The sequence below is a fragment of the Camellia sinensis genome, chromosome 9, assembly GCF_055761805.1.
Source record: "Camellia sinensis isolate YWXY chromosome 9, ASM5576180v1, whole genome shotgun sequence".
In the NCBI taxonomy this organism is placed as follows: domain Eukaryota; kingdom Viridiplantae; phylum Streptophyta; class Magnoliopsida; order Ericales; family Theaceae; genus Camellia; species Camellia sinensis.
Genome location: NC_138969.1, coordinates 133,958,328 through 133,975,321, shown reverse-complemented (window position 1 = coordinate 133,975,321; position 16,994 = coordinate 133,958,328).

Below are 16,994 nucleotides of genomic sequence, written 5' to 3'. Positions count from 1 at the left end.
GATTCATGTATATATGAGATCACCATTTTCAGTGATACATATTGAAAACATTTTTTTTCAGAACAAACATGAAATCAAACATTCCAACTTTTTGTGAAATTAGTCTACACTTGTATGTTACATATAGAAAAAGAGCATATACTGTACATAAAAACCATATCATGATTAGTAAAGGCCGATCTTTGATCGGGTGAGTTGGGTGTTCAATTATTGACCTTCCCCTTTCATACCTAAATTGCTGAACAAAGACACTTTGGTAACGACAGACTAATGGCCTTTGGCATGAGTCATGGGTTTCCTAAATTTCTCAAAAGAAAATGTTTAGGTGGCGACTCTGAAATCTGGCAAGGCAGTCCATTTTTGGCATTTGATTCAAACATCGATTTTCCAAAAGAAATTGTCGGATTTGGACTCTTTTTGTGTTTCCATTGTTTCACATTGCACTTGTGAAATCAGATTCAGAACCAACACAAGTGGAGTCCAAACTGTAAGGGCTATTTCATTCTTCCGAAAGGGAGCGCGAAAAGCCGAGCTACACATGGTTTTGGAAAGAGATATGAAAGGTTTTTGCATGAGTATTTCATATGCATTCACCTTATAGCTTTGTTAAGATTCATACACTGTGTTAGAGTATCTCTACTGGGTTTTGGCTCACACTATGTGGAAAATCATTTTCAGGTGCTGATGATATATCTCTGCTAAGGCTGTAGCAGGGAGGACTTGGAGCCTGTAGACACCCCATTTTTGACCGACCTTAAGACTCAGACGTCATCGATTGAGCGCTCGCGCATGTTGTGCTCGTTCTGAGGTTACAGAGTCTTGGCTTAGAGCCTTGCCTTCAGACTTTGGGACTCTTTTGTGCTTTGCCTCGGTTTGCAAACCAAGTTCTGTTTTCTCTTCCAGAAGGGAGGGAGACGTCTCGTAGACCATCTCTCAGTGGCCGTAGGCTACTTTTCGTGGTCGTGGACCACTGTTCCCGTTTGGAGACCAGTTTTTGGTTTTCGGAGCTGTAACGACCCCAAAATCCGTATTAGAGATTACCTTTACGGCCTTATGGGTTAATGCATTTTAATTTATTGATATGTGTTCAAATTGAGGAATTATTTGTTGAGCCACGATTGTAAAATTGAAATTACCGACCTTTACGGGTTCATAAATCACAATTGAGGATTTGGATGTGTTAATGGAAATTTTTAGAACTATTTGGGAAACTTAGATGGAAATCTAATTTGTCTGATTCGTTAATGTGCGTTTGGGTGGTTAACTTGGTACTGCAAATTGAAGGCCTTAGAGGTTTCGGAAACCAGAACAGGGGATATATTTATGATCATCATAATTTTTAGAGTCATCTGGAAAGTTTAATTGAAATTTAATTTTTCGCGATTCGTAAGGGCGTGTTTGGCTCTCCCTTGTGTTAAGCTTAAGTATGTGATATATACATATATGGATAGGCCATGTGAGTTGGGGGTTTTATCATTTTGAAGTCAAATAAAATATCTAAGGGAGAGGGAGAGAGAGAACCGTGAAAGAGAGATAGAGAGGGAAAGAGGATCATCCATGGAAGCTTAGAAAATTGAAGAGATTAAAGGGGAAAAACAAGGAATTAAGTTAAGGTATGTGGCTTCAACTATTATCTTTGTAAATAATGCATCTACTACATGAAATCAATGATGGATTTGGGGAAAATTAATATGCAAAGGAACAAGTGTGTTGGGTTATGAATGAAATGAGTTAAACTCAAGGAATTGAACCTTGATTTCTTTAAATTTGCTTGAATTGGGTTCAATCTTAAGAATGATTCATGGAATACCAAGTTGTGGTGTGAAGATCAACCATGTGTAAGATGTATTTTTATGATTTTGGAGTATATATTATAGAAGCTTGATTATATAAAAGATGAGACTCGAATTTCTATTTTTGAGGCAAAGATTGATTTGTTTAAAATGGAATTGCACTTGATTGATGCTAGTTTATCATGTCATGAGATAATTTTACATGTTTTTGAGTGGTTTATGTTAAGAACCAAGTTTAAAAATGGAAAAACCAAGTGTTGGAGAAAAAAGAGCCATTTTCGGACAGCAAACTGCCCAGAGCCGCACGTGCGTTCTGTTTCCCGCATGAGCGGGAGACAGCTTTGTCCAACCAACTTTAAATAAGCATATCTTTTTCCTCGGGACTCCGTTTTGAGTGATTCTTGATCCTAAAATCAATCCCCGGAAGTCTAATTTCCAATGACGGTGGTCTCACTCCCAAATTAAAAATACAGAAATAGTTATGCCCAAATTAGTGACAACTGTTCACTTTTTGTCAACCAGTTTTGTACCATTTCTTCACCTAAACCATTTCCCATCAACTTCTCTTGCTTTCTGAGACATGGATTATAACTTATTAAGGAATAATGAGCTTGGTACCACCATAGCTAATTGATTGAACGATCAAAGAGAATAAGTAAAGGATCGAGTATAATCTCATATTATGTGTTGTGCACTGTACTTGTAGGTCGAGACGAGGACATCGTCCTATTACTACCGGGAACTGATCACTGTGAGTAGTAGTACGGTAGTCATACGTTCAATTATCGTTAATGATTTTTATCGTTAATATGTTGTTCCTTGCAAGTAATTAAGTTAACAATGTGTCTATTGGAAAATCTAGAGGCATTATTGAGCGGTATTACTGTTGACAAAGAAGACTAACATTCTGTTATTTGCAAGATAGCTATAGTGATTCATGATGAACATAGGGAACATATAAGCACTATGGAACCATGGTATTCATGTATCTCTGAAATCATTCAATCTGTAAATGTGCTTATCTCTCATTAATAATTATCAAGAATGTACTGTTAAACTTAAGTTAACTATGTTAACTCATGTGAATGATGTAACGGCTACCATTAGTACTCTGTTAAGTACAAGTCAATTATGGTAACATATATGAACGATCAAACAAAGGTGTATGCTTATATATGCTATTAATAGATCAACTGAACTATGCCATTTCTTAATGAATAATTAGTTAAGACCACGGATTGTTTTATACGTTAATACCTGCTAAGCATTATGATAAACAACAGATTGATTTACGGATGACTCAACCTGAAGACAGAATTAAATATCAATGACCTTGTCATGTGACTTATGTTATGATGTAAACTGTTCTGTCTTTGTTAAGTGTACTGTAATGACATGATATAATAAGAAATGCTCTATGTTCTGATATGTTACGTTTTGACTTAATGAACAGTTGTCCATATATGTAAAGTATTCATGACATCCGTAGCACACGGCCCTTACCCGGGGGCAATAATACCGTGGTTCAAGGATGTTACAAGTTTACGTATGTTACAAGTTTACATATGTTACAAGTTCAAGTATGTACAAGTTTAAGTATGTTACAAGTTCACGTATGTTATAAGTTCTCAGTATCGAGGGATTCCTTTATGGAACTAACAAGAATGCTTTATTTTGATTTGTTAGTGCTAGCGAAGTGCCAAGTATAATCAAGTATGAATTCTGATTTCTGTTTATGATTCAAGTATAATGCATATGTATGAATTTGTTTCCATTTATGGTATGACATAATATGTATGGTTTGTTCTGTAAGACCCATTAATTACTGGTACGGAACAAAGTGCTACTTGGAACTAAGTGTTACATTGTGAGCCACATCTAGAGTCCATGTGAGACACCTCTTGAATCCATACATATATGAACTAGGCTTAAAGCCAATCTGGGCCTATGGCCATTCTATATGATCTATTAGGCCAGAGGCCATTCTGTATTTTTGGTATGGAGCAACGTGCTGTACGGAACTAAGTGCTGCAATGCGAGTTACCTCTAGAATCCGTACGAGCCACCTCTTGAGTCCATACATATGTGAAAGTTATGAGGCTGAAAGCTGTTCTGTGAAAGTTATGAGGCCTTTGGCCATTTTGTATGATCTATAAGATCTGTTAGTATGAAACAAAGTGTTGTACGGAACTAAGTGCTACAATGCGAGTCACCTCTAGAATCCGTGCGAGCCACCTCTTGAGTTCATACACACAAGTTCAAGGGCTTAATGCCAACATGTTCAAGGTCTCAATGCCAACACGTTTAAGGGCTTAATGCCAATATGTTCAAGGGCCTATTGCCACTCTATTCAAGGGCTTAAAGCCATCATGTTTCAAGATATTATGTTTTAAGTCATTATGTTTCAAGACTGGGCCTAAGACCGTTACGAAATTAGTGCAGAATCAATTAACCTTATGCCCTCTTTATTTATGTATACATTGATATGTATTATACTTCAAGTTGAGTATTGAATCATTTATGTACTATTATTCACTGAGTTTTGCTCACTTTGTGTTATGTCTGTTCTGTAGGTAATTACTTTGGGAGTCCGTCTTAACCCTTGATGCTCACCCTCCAATTGTTAACCTCAGTATGCCCAGACTCCCAGACCAAGTCCATGCATTTATGTGAAGTTTTGTTAAGATTTTGGCTTGCACTTTAATTATTTACTTAAGGTTAAAATGTATGTATATACCCCTTTTCTTTACCAATGTTCGGATATATGCTCATTTATATGTATGGGTATGTATATAGATAAATGGCTCTCACGTATGTGATCCTAGCATCTTAGTTTTAGCTCAATGGATGTTATTCTACGTTACTTTGTAATATTAAATGCTTCCGTTTAGGCCCCATATATTATGTATATCAGGTTATGTGCCCGTATCTGCATAGGTCATGCCCGAACTTTTAGGGGCGAGTTTGGGGCGTGACAAGAGCCGTCGGCCGTGCGGCTCAATTCGGGACCACTTAACTTTCTCCGTTTGCTCCGGTTTTTGGCACACACCATGTTTCCTCTCTCTAGAGGGACACTGTGGCCCAGGAGACCACCTTCACGGTCGCACGCCACTTTCAATGCTTAATAGTCAGTTTTCGGGGCACCCGGCTGCGCATTTTGGCCCCCGAACCCTCGTTTTGCATCCGTCTTGGTTCATTTTTGGCATGGACCTTGTTTTCAATGTTTGGATGGTGGTACAAGGGTGGGAGACCACCTTTTCTTCTTGGAGACCACTTTTTCCCGCCGGCCAATTTTTCTTGTCAGGTAGCTGGTCTACCTGACTTTTGAGCCACAATTACTGGTCTCTCACCATACCACTAGCTTGCATTGAGTTGTGAGACCACCCCTAGAGGCTGCCAACCAGCTTTTGGAGCTTGAACCTTTTGACCCCGGTCGGCCAACCAGGGTAGGTGGTCGGCCGACCACTTGAACTGGTCGGCCTACTTCTCCCTTTTCTGTCTCTGTGAGTGTGTGCTAGCTGTGCCAGCTGTAGGGCACAGACTGCATCCTCCATACACGTGTATGGAGGATTGGCAACCTTGTTTTGGCTTCTTAAAGAAGCTTGGCCCTTTGCTCTAAGCTTCTAAGAGAAGCTTGAACCTTTTTAGGCTTCTTGAAGAAGCTTGACCCTTTGGCTCTAGCTTCCTCAAAAAGCTTGACCCTTTGGTTATAGCTTCCTCAAGAAGCTTAGACCTTTGCACAAGCTTCCTGAAAAATCTTGGACCTTTGTTCCTCTATAAGAGAGACCCTCTCCCTCATTTGCAAAGATTCAGAAAATTTGTCTAAGGCATACACACTTCCCTCTCTATATCTCTCGATTTGGTGTTCAAAAGCCCCTTGTTCTTGCACCATTGCATATCACCTCTTAGCCTAAAACCTCAAACATCAACCTAAGCACCTTGGAGCTGGTTTTCAGAGGTTGAAGGTGTGCTATTTTGGTACAGAAGCTGCTGGTCCCTTTGGCTACAAGGGTAACACTCTCTTTCCCTTTTCTTAGCACTGTTTTTCTTTATCTTTTAGCAATACTTGCAGGCATATTTGGGATTTGTCATAAAATGAAAAAGGTCTTATTTTGAGGTCCTTAACATGTTTATTTAAGATCATTTTTCTGTTGGGGGTCATCTACCCCCTTGCATGCTTCATTTCCCTTTGTTTTGAGCCATGCATTAGGGCCTTTGTGTTGAGCTTTGTTGGCCCCTTTGACCACTGAAATCCAGTGGATTTCAGTGGTTATTATTTGTTTTTGAGCACCAAAATCAGAGAGGGGTGATCGTCTCACCCCTTGTTTTGATTTCTAGCATATTTGGCCTAACAAAGGAGCCCTTATTTGCATGCTTCCAAGCCATGTTTCAGGCCAATTTTTGGGGGGTTTCAGGACCTGCATAGGCTCTGTCCAGACCCCTTTTTTCCATTTTGGGTCTCCATCTTGCATGTGTAGAACAACCCTCTTTATAGCCTATCAAAGGGGCATGTCATTCTTGCATGTGTTGGTCAAGTTTCAATGGGTTTTTGGCCTTCATTTGACATGCCATGAATCTTTTTTTGACTGGTTTGGTGGCCTCTCATGTGCTCCATATGGTTGTAGCGTAAATCATGGTTCACTAGCTTGTATTGCATGATGTTTTGGCCCTCTTTCCTAGCATTTTTTGGCTGTGATCCAAACTAATTTTATTCATATTTTGGGCTACCTTAGCTCTATTTGAAGTGTTTTGGGTCATCCATGCATTGTTGTATATGGCCATAGCTCAATTTTAGCTCACTAGCTTTGCATATCGGGTCCACTAGCATGCGTTGTTTGGGCCCTTGACATGTTTTGGCATCATCAAGCATGATTTTTCAGAGCATATAAGGTTGCCATATTCTCATGTTCATCACTCCTTCAATATGTTTAAGAGTTGTGCTTGCATGCCTTATTTTGAACCTTAGGATGAGCTTCATTTCTATGCATGTTGAGCCATCATCTTAGGCCAGTTTCCCACTGTCTTGGACCTGCCTAGGGTCTGTTTGGGGCTGGTTTTTCCATTTGTGCATTGCTTTGTATACCTCTAGTGTAACGCACTTCACTAGTTTCGGTATTCGGGCCACCTAGCATGCGTTGTGTGACATATTTGCATGATTCGGGACCATCTTGCATATCATTTTAGAGCTAGAAAATGTGTGATTGTATGCTATGTTTCATCCCTTGCCATGCTTTGGTAGAGTGGCATTTGATGCATTAGGTTCGGGCCTTTGCATTGTGCATACTTATGCGTGTCTTGTTGCTTTGATTTCATCATGTTTGGCCACTGATTTGGGTGTGGCCGAGGCCCATTCACTTTGGTTTAAGTCCACCTTGCATTGTGTATGCCACATAGTCCATGTTGTCGCATGAGTTGATCTTTGCATTGAGCACGCCTTGTTCATCTCATTGTGTTTGTTAGTCTTCACATGTGCATTGTGTATGCCATAGTTTAGTCCATGTGCATTGAGTATGTCATGTGTAGTTCATATCATTGTGTATGCCATTTGCATGCTTGCATGTCATCCTTTGTGTGTTTACGTCACTTAGTCGCATTACATTTAGGATTGCATACTAGAGTTGCATTTGTACATGTCTTGCCATTCTACTTGTTGCATTGTGTTTGGGATAGGAGTTAGTCCAAACACGGGAAACAAAGAATGTTTCATACTCCAAGTGATGAAACGTGCCTCGATTCCTGGTCACCGACACTTTTGACCATCCATGATGGAGTTGTTGGTTTTAGTTGCTTATATGTGCATTCATGTCCCATTGAGTCGTGCAATTCGACTCCTCGGCCATCATGCATCGAGATGCGTGATTGGTGGTCCGAGGATCGAGGGTTACACTCCCTAGAGCCTATGCTATGACGGGGAGAGTGGTCGAGCACACATTTGTTGAAAATACCTTGACATGCCTCCCTATTGCTTTGTGTTGCAGAAACCCAAGATCCAGGGGCAGAAAGTGGTCGGCCGACCTGGTTTTCTGGCAGGCCGACCACCTTTTTGGTCTCCACCACAAAGGGTGGTCGGTAGGTGGTCTCCAATGCCATTGGCTGGTCGGCAGCCCTCATACAACTTCCTAGAGTGGAGTTTCAGCCTCTTAGAGCTTCTTGTAAGTTTCTGAAATCAATTGCACACAAAGGCGAGATGAGGCATCGCGATGGATTTCCCGACGAGGTGACTCGAGCATGCATGCATCCATTGTCATCCAAAACAGAGCCAATGCAGTCCATTGTACATAGTTTGCATGCTAGTTTGTTGTTTACTTAGTTGATTTGTTAATTAGCTAGAATTGTGTAATACTTAGCTGTGAGTTATTATCCATTTTGGTTGTGTAATATTTATTCGGACCCTCTGAGAGAGGGCACAATTGTGTAATAAGTGTGTGTGTGTGTGTGTGATGTATGTCTTCCAACCCCACGTCTTTCTCCCTTTTATTTACTGGCTTTTGATAGTTAGTTTAGGGCATGTTTCAATTAGCATACTTATGCTCGCATGTTTGCATCATTCATCTGTATTGCATGCACCGGGCTCGGCGCATCACGCTAACTACATTGTATTTCAATTCCAAGTTGAATACATGTTATCTATTGCATTTCATATGCCATGTTTAGAATAGCCGAGCCTATCCTAGTTGCATTTTTGCATGTGTTGCATTAGCCATCTTAACATGAACTAGCATCATGCATTGATTACTAACTAGTTTTTGTCTTGCCTTGGAGTACTCGGTAAGTATTTATACTTTAGCATCCTTGCATGTGTGCGAGTGACTGCCATGATAGCATGCTTACCATGAGGCTATGTGCTTATGTGATACACCTGTCTGAATGCTTGTGGGTGAAGGTTGGGTTGCTTGAGTTGGAATGATTCGTCGAAACCCGTGTTTTAGCCTACTTGCGAGTACCAAACTTTAATCCATTTTAAAAAACAAACGGATATGCGATGCTTGGTTCCAACTTAGACAATCTAGTCTATACTTGTTTTGCCGTGTGCATCACATAGTAAGTCTAGGGTAAATAATCGGAATAAGAGCACATGTGTTTTCAAAAACTCGATATCATGGTTAGTAGTGGCCAATCTTTGATCGGGCGAGCGGGGGTGCTCACGAAGTGACCTTCCCCAATCGTACCCAAGTTCCCGAGCCAAGGCAACTTTGGTGATGACAGACACGTGGCCTTAGGCACGAGTCAGGGTTTCCTAAATTCCCCTAAAATAAAATATTCAGGTGGCGACTCTGTATCTGGAAAAGAAGTCCATGTTTGACACTTCTTTCTAAAAATCAGTTTCTCAAAACGATTTGCCGAATTTGGACTCTTTAATGATTCATCGGTCTTGCATTGCACTCTGCGAGATTAGATACAGGACCGTGACAATTGAGTCCGAACTGTAGTAAGCCCCAATGAACAAAACGGGATTCCCTCCCGGGACGTTCGGGGACGTCTACAGTTTTCTGGCGACTCTGCTAGGGAGTTAGAGAACTTGACTCGAACTCATGATATCTTGTTTTGATTATACTTATGTGTCTCTTTGCATTGCATTTGCATTGGTGTGCCTAGGACACCGTGTTTTCCATCTGCTATTCTTGAACGGTTTGCCGGAGGCTCACTTTGAAAAGCGTGCCATAAGGTTGACCGATTACGGGCTCTGCCATGATGGGAACACAAACCCCGATTTTCACCGGGGCACCCTTTTTTGACCATTCGACCTAGTGCATATCGAAATCCGTAGTAGCCATTCCAAGCTAGGATAGGTTGCTTACCCGATTATAGGTTGTTTGAAACCACTGCGTGCGTAGTGAAACCCTAGCTCCTGACAAAATAGGACAGGGAAACCCTACCCCTTCACAGAGGTGTTTTGGCTCTCACTTGTTTGCTATGTGCTTTAGAGTGCGTCTCTACAGGAATGTATGTATCAGTTTACAAGTTTGGGTATCAGGCTTGCGGGCACCAGTTCAGTATTTTGGGAATCAGTTATCTGCGGGTATCAGATTCAGTCGGGTATCAGATTCAGTTTTGGGGGCAGTGATTTCGGAAGAATGATCAGTGTTTGAAAACAGTCTATTCTCCTTATCAACTGTGTGTTTTAATGCGCAACTGTGTGTTGTGTGTTTATTTACGCTGTTATGCTGTCCGTTTGTCTGGTTATTTATTTCCTTATTACGCTTTATTTATCTTTTTGCTAGGTAGTTTAGCACAATTGCTTCCGACCAAGTAGATATTCCCAAAGCACTCTGGAGTAGAGGTCGTTGACTGCATCGATCTGAGGATCTGGTAGACGGACAACCAGTGTTCTACTATTTACCCCTGGTCGCTAGACGAAGGTCAGTGAGGCACAGTGTATCGGTACCGAGATTGCCAGATCAGTGGTCTTTGAAAAGCCAGGTTGGAATTTTTGAGTCTACTACAGAGGCAGATACACCGGCAGTTCAGATAAATCAGGGCAGTATGTCAGGGATGGAAGACATGGTGCGTCAGCTCCAGAAGAGCATGAAAGCCATGCAGGAGGACGTTGTTCGTCAAGCAGAATTTGCCAAATAGCAGGCCGTTGTCATGGCCTAACAGGCAGAGCTAATTACCCGGCTACAGCAGCAAACCGGAGCATCTGCATCGCACCAAGCTCCTCCCCCACCCGGAATTTCGACACCCGGGGAGGCACCAAATGTCCAGGGAGAGACGGACATTCCGACAGGGCCGGCTCCGCCCCCGATTCTCCCTCAACTATCCAAGGCACCTACGCCTATCAATCAACCGGACTCTCCCTTTGAGTTTGAGGTCGACCCTACAACGTTGAAGTTGAGCAAGCTTGAAAAATTGTTCAAGAAATCCCAAGGGGTAAAGTCCATCCCAGACATGGAGGATGGGTATACCGACGCGGCTGTGACGCTGCCAGATCGATTCAAGATGCCACAAATCGAGCGCTTTGATGGGTCCGGGGATCTCATGGTGCATCTACGTTTGTTTTCGGACATACTAAGGCCAATGGGCCTCACCAGACAACAGAAGCTTTCATTGTTTGGCCGGACCCTGTCGGGTGTGGTGGTCATCTGGTACATAAAATTGGAAGACGATGTCAAGCGGAACTAGGATGAGATGGTCGAGGCTTTCATTGCACAGTACTCCTACAACACGTAAATCAAGATTATAACCCGTGATCTCGAGACGACTAGGCAGGAGCCTAAGGAGAGTTTCTCTGAATTCGTAACCCGCTGGAGGGCCAAGGCCTCCATGATGACCCTTAGGCCAACTGACTAAGATCAAACACGAATGATTGTGCACAAATCTCCAGCCTAAGCTCATGCAAAAAATGATTGTACTCCCCTTCCTCACCTTTTCAGATTTACATGAGATGGGGGTACAAATTGAAGATGCTATGAAACAGGGTCTGGTTGACCAAGACAAAGAGCAACCCAGGATAACTTTCAACCGAAACAACAATACAGGCACAAGTAGTGCTGCAACAGCTAGAGCTTCGGAAGTAAGTCTAGACACCCCATTTTTGACCGACCTTAAGACTTGGACGCGACTGATGGTTTACATGGCGGAGAAAGGTGTGCAGGGGAAAGGTTCAGTTTCTTCGGCAAGGTGAGAGTCAAATCTCAACTTCATACCGCTTTTTGGACCAAAACAATCTTGATCAAAAGATTTTAGACCTTAAAACCCTCTCTTTCAAAACGTTTTCAAAATAAAGTTTTTACGATGTTCCGAGGCTCGCATTTTGTCAAATGTTGCGCTTTTCGGTAAATCGAGCAAGGACAAAGTAGAAATGAATGAAAGAGAGATGAAATCTTTGTAAAATCTTTCAAAACACCTTGTCTAGGGGTTTGGAGTTGAAGAAAAGAGGAGAAGAGAGACGAAAACTAGTTTGGGAGAGGTTCGGCATGAATCCGGGTAGGACCGAAACTGTGAGACTACACCGAAACTGGCATAACTCTTTACACATGAGGAATTTTGATGCGAGGTTGGTGCCATTGGAAAGCTAACTTTTGGGGCTTCAATGTGGCCACATGGAAAACCAGAAAATCAGATGGCCGACCAGCTTTTTTGGTCAAAAGTGGTTCAACATGAATCTGGGAAGGAGAGAAAACATCTACGTGGCTTCACCGAAACGGGCATAACTCTTTACACAAAAGGAATTTAGATGTAAGGCCATTACCATTGGACAGGAGACTTCTGGGGCTTCATTTCACACTCAAGAATCGCCTAAAACCATGTCCAGGTGGGGGAGATGTGGTTGGTTGAAGTCCGGTTGGACCGAATCTACGCGACTTTACTAAAACAGGCATAACTTTTTGCACAGGAGGAATTTTAATGCAAGGTTTGCGGCATTGGAAAGATAACTTCAAGGGCTTCATGGCCGACCAGATTTAGATCTCGAACCTTTTGAACCCTGGTCATCCGGCCACTTGAACTGGTCGGCCAGCTACTCTCTGTTTTGTCTCTCTGAGTGTGTTCCAGCTGTGCCAGCTGGAAGCCATTTGCAGCATCCTCCATACACGTGTATGGAGGATCTTCAAAGTTGTTTCTAGCTTCCAAGAGAAGCTTTAGACCTCTTTGTCTATATAGGAGGTCTTCTCCCTCGTTTGGGCTGGTTAGAAAAACCAGCCAAGGCTTACACACCTCTCCCTCCATATCTCTCTCTTCCAAGCTCCAAAACCCTAACATTCTTGGCCATTTACACTACAACTCCTAACCTACCACCTCCACCATCCATTCCAGCACCTTGAAGGTGATTTCTAGAGGTTGAAGGTTCACTAACTTGGTTCAGAAGCTCCAGCTTTGCTGCTCTCAAAGGGTAAGTGCCTATTTCCCTTAAACTTGTATTTTTTTGCATGATTGATTAGCCCTACTTGAAAGTATTTATGGGCTTCGACATAAATTGAAAAAGTTCTTATTTTGAGCCCCTCTTCAACTTTGTTTAAGGACACTTTGCGATTTGAGGTCATCTACTTCCCCTTACCCTCTATCTCTTTTTTAGGGCTATTTTTGCATCATATTTTAGCCCTACTTGTGAACATTTTCGAGAGTTGTCATAAACTGAAAAAGTTTTTATTTTGAGCCCCTCTTCAAGTTTTATTAAGGGAATTTTTCTGTTTGCGGTCATTCTCCCCTATGCATGCTTCATCTCTTCATGATTAAGGCTATGCATTAGAGCATTTGCATTGGCCATGGTTCGACCTCTTAGCCACTGAAATTCAGTGGATTTTCAGTGGCTTTGATGCATTTTTGAGGGCCAAAATTAGAGAGGGGTGACCCTCTCTCTCCTTGTCTTGTTTGGGGGTCTTTTAGGCCTTCCAAAGGGACCCTATTTTTCATGCATCGAAGTCTTGTTTCAGGCCTCATTTTGTGAGTTTTGGGGTCTGCCTGAGGTCTATCTAGGGCTCTTTTGATCATATTTTATGTCTATAGTGCATGTGTAGACCAATTTCATTCAAGTCCTTTTGAGGGGGCCTTTTGTCGTATGCTTCCTTGACTGATTTCACGGCCAATTTTGTGAGTTTTAGGGCTATCATAACTCATTTCCAGAGTTGTCTTGGTCATGCTAAGTGTCTATCTTATATGTGCTTAACGACCCCTTGAATGGCCTTCCAAGGAAGCCCCTCATTTTTGCATGCATTGGCTGCATTTCAGTGATTATTTGGGCATATTTTGGCATGTTTTGTTCACTATTTTTGGCTAGTTTGATGAGTTCTCATTTGCTTCATATACATGCCATGTAAACCATGCTTGCTAGCCAATGTTGCATGCTATTTTGGGCCACCATGTTTGCATCTTTTGGCCATGCTCTAAACTAGAAATGTGCATGTTTTGGGACTGCCTTAGCTCTGTCTTTTGACTTTATGATCAAATTATGCTTGCTTTGTATACTTGTGGTTCAATGCATTGTGCCTAGCTTTGAGTTTCGGGGCTTATTTCATTCATCGGGTACCATATTTCCATGTTTCAGGACCATTTAGAATCATGTTTTAGTGCTGGAAATTACATGTTCATAGGCCATCTTTCATCCCTTGCCATGCTTTGGTAGAGTGGAATTTGATGCCTTAGGTTCGGTCCTCGGTATGCGTGCATGTGTGCACGTATTTCGGTCGTCTCATTTTCATCTAATGGCCACTGATGTGAGTATGGCTAAGGTCCACTCATGTTGGTGTAAGTCCATCATGCATTGTGTATGCCATTTCAGTTCATAGCATTGCGTATGCTAGGTCGCATGTTAGAGCGTTGTGTATGCCATGTCACATCGAGCATTGTGTATGCCATTTCATAGCATTGCGTATGCCAGGTTGTATGTTAATTGCATTGTGTATGCCATCTCATTTGCATCGTGTTTGGGATAGGAGTTAGCCCAAGCACGGAAAACGAGGTACGTTTCGTATTGCGAGTGACGGAACGTGTCTCAATTCCTGATCGCCGACACTCCGGATTACCCATGATGCAGTTTAGGTCTTGTTGTGTTTATATGTGCATTCGTTTCACATCGAGTCGTGCAATTCGGCTCCTCGGCCATCATGCATCGATATGCGTGATTGGTGGCACGAGGATCGAGGACTACACTTCCTGAAGAGTAGTCATGCATACATATGTGAAAATACTATGCCATGCCCCTTTCTTGCTCTCTGTTGCAGCAAATCAGAAATCAACAGCCTTCTGGATTCGCACAATATTCCGAGAAAAATTGCAAACAGAGGCGAATCGAGACATCGCAATGGATTTCCGCGCCAGGCAATTCAAGCATGCATCATTCTACCATTCGGAACAGAGCTGAGGCAGTCCATAGGCTTACATGCCAGTTTATCGCTTTCATTCCGGACTGTAATTATTTATTCGGACTGTATTATTCTTTTGGACCCTCCGAGCAAGGGCAATGTTGTAATAAGTGTGATGTATGTCTTCCAACCCCACGTCTTTCTACCTTTTATTTACCAGCTTATGATGGTTAGATTAGGGCATGTTTCAATTAGCATACAATATGATAGTATGTTTGCATTCATTCATCTGTATTGCATGCACCGGGCTCGGCGCATCATACTAACTGTATTTGTATTTCAATTCCAAGTTGAATACTTGTTAGTTGTAGCATTTCATATGCCATCCTTAGAATAGCCGAGCCTATCTTATTTGCATTTTGCATGTGTTGCATTAGGCATTTCTGTATAGTTAGGATCATGCATGGATTTCTAACATAGCTTCTATTTTGGCTTGGAGTACTCGGTAAGTTTTATGCTTTAGCATCCTTGCATGTGTGTGAGTGACTGCCCTGATAGCATGCTTACCATGAGGCTAATTGCTTATATGATATAACTGCCTGAATGCCTGTGGGTGAAGATTGGGTTATTTGAATTGGAACAATTCATTAATTGTGAGTTTTAAGCCCACTAGATAGTGGCAAAATCATGTTTTCTAAGCCCATCTGAGGGTGGCAAATCCATGTCTTAGCCTACTTGCGGGTAGCACCATCAAACCATTTTCAAAACAAACATGAGATGTTTCGTTCCAATTCAGGCGACCCAGTCTATACTTGTATGCTGTGCGCATCACATAGTAAATCTAGGCTAATAACCGGATTAAGAACGCATAATGTTTTTAAAACTAGATATCTTGGTTAGTAGAGGCCGATCTTTGATCGGGCGAGCGGGGGTGCTCACTAAGTGACCTTCCCCAATCGTACCCAAGTTCCCGAGCCGAGGCAACTTTGGTGATGACGGACACGTGGCCTTAGGCAACGAGTCAGGGTTTCCTAAATTTCCTAAAATAAAATATTTAGGTGGCGACTTTATATCTGGCAAAGCAGTCCATGTTTGGCACTTCTTTCAAAAAATCTGTTTTCAAAAATGATTTGCCGGATTTGGACTCTTTGATGATTTCATCGGTCTCACATTACACTCTGCGAGATTAGATACAGGACCGTGACATTGAGTCCTGAACTGTAGTGGGCCCAATGAACAAAACGGGGGGGATTTCCTCCCGGGACATTCGGGGACGTCTACAGTTTCTGGCGACTCCGCTGGGGACTTAGAGAACTTGACTCGAACTCATGATATCTGGTTTTGACTACACTTATGTGTTTCTTTGCATTGCATTTGCATTGGTGCGCCTAGGACACCGTGTTTGCTATCTGCTATTCCTAAACGGTTTGTCGGAGGCTCGCTTTGCGAAGCGTGCCATAAGGCTGACCAGTTACGGGCTCTGCCAGTATGGGAACACAAACCCCGGTTTTACCGGGGCACCCTTTTGACCATTCGACCTAGTGCATATTCGGATCCATAGTGACCATTCCAAGCTAGGACAGGTTACTTACCCGATAGATTGTTTGAAACCGCTGCGTGCGTAGTGAAACCCTAGCTCTTGACAAAATAGGATAGGGAAACCCTACCCCAACATAGGGGTGTTTTGGCTCTCACTTGCTTGCTATGTGCTTTTAGGGTGTGTCCCTACACGAATGCATGTAACAGTTTGCAAGTCTGGGTATCAGGCCTGTGGGCATCAGTATTTGAGATTCGGTTTTACCTGAGGGTATCAATTTACAGGAAGAATCTTGGACATAATTCAGTAGAGAGCACAGTTATTCAGCTGCTCATATTTGTTTTGGTGAAATCAGGCTGAGATGCTGCATGTTTTCTCTTTTGATAGGCAGTCTTGGAACCGTAGCTTCAGAAGGCTCCAATATCCCCCGAGGTTCATCGGACTTGTGCTGATAGACTTTGTCAGGTCAGAGTTTTAGTTCTAGCGAAATCAATGTTCCTTTGCCAGAGGCAGAGTAAAAAGGCTAGTTAGGCACAGATCACCAGTTCAACAGTGTCCAGCTCAGCGATCATTATCCACCTCACTTGTGCATAGTTGGGGCAGAGCTATCTGCTTCCACTTCAGAGAGGGAATACAAACCTGACCAGTAAAATTCGCAGTTTTCAGTTAATATGGAGGACATGATGCGTCAGCTCAAAGAAACCATGCAGGCTATGCAACAGGATGCTGCCCGCCAAGCAGAAGTGGCTGCACGTCAAGCAGAAGCAGTGGCCCAACAGGCAGAGTTAATTGTTAGGCTGCAACAGCAAACCGGAACATCTACTTCGCACCAAGCCCCTCCCCCACCAGAAGTTCCAGCACCCGAGGAGACAGCAAATGTCCAGGAAGATACGGACATTCCAACAGGGCCGGCTCCGCCCCCGA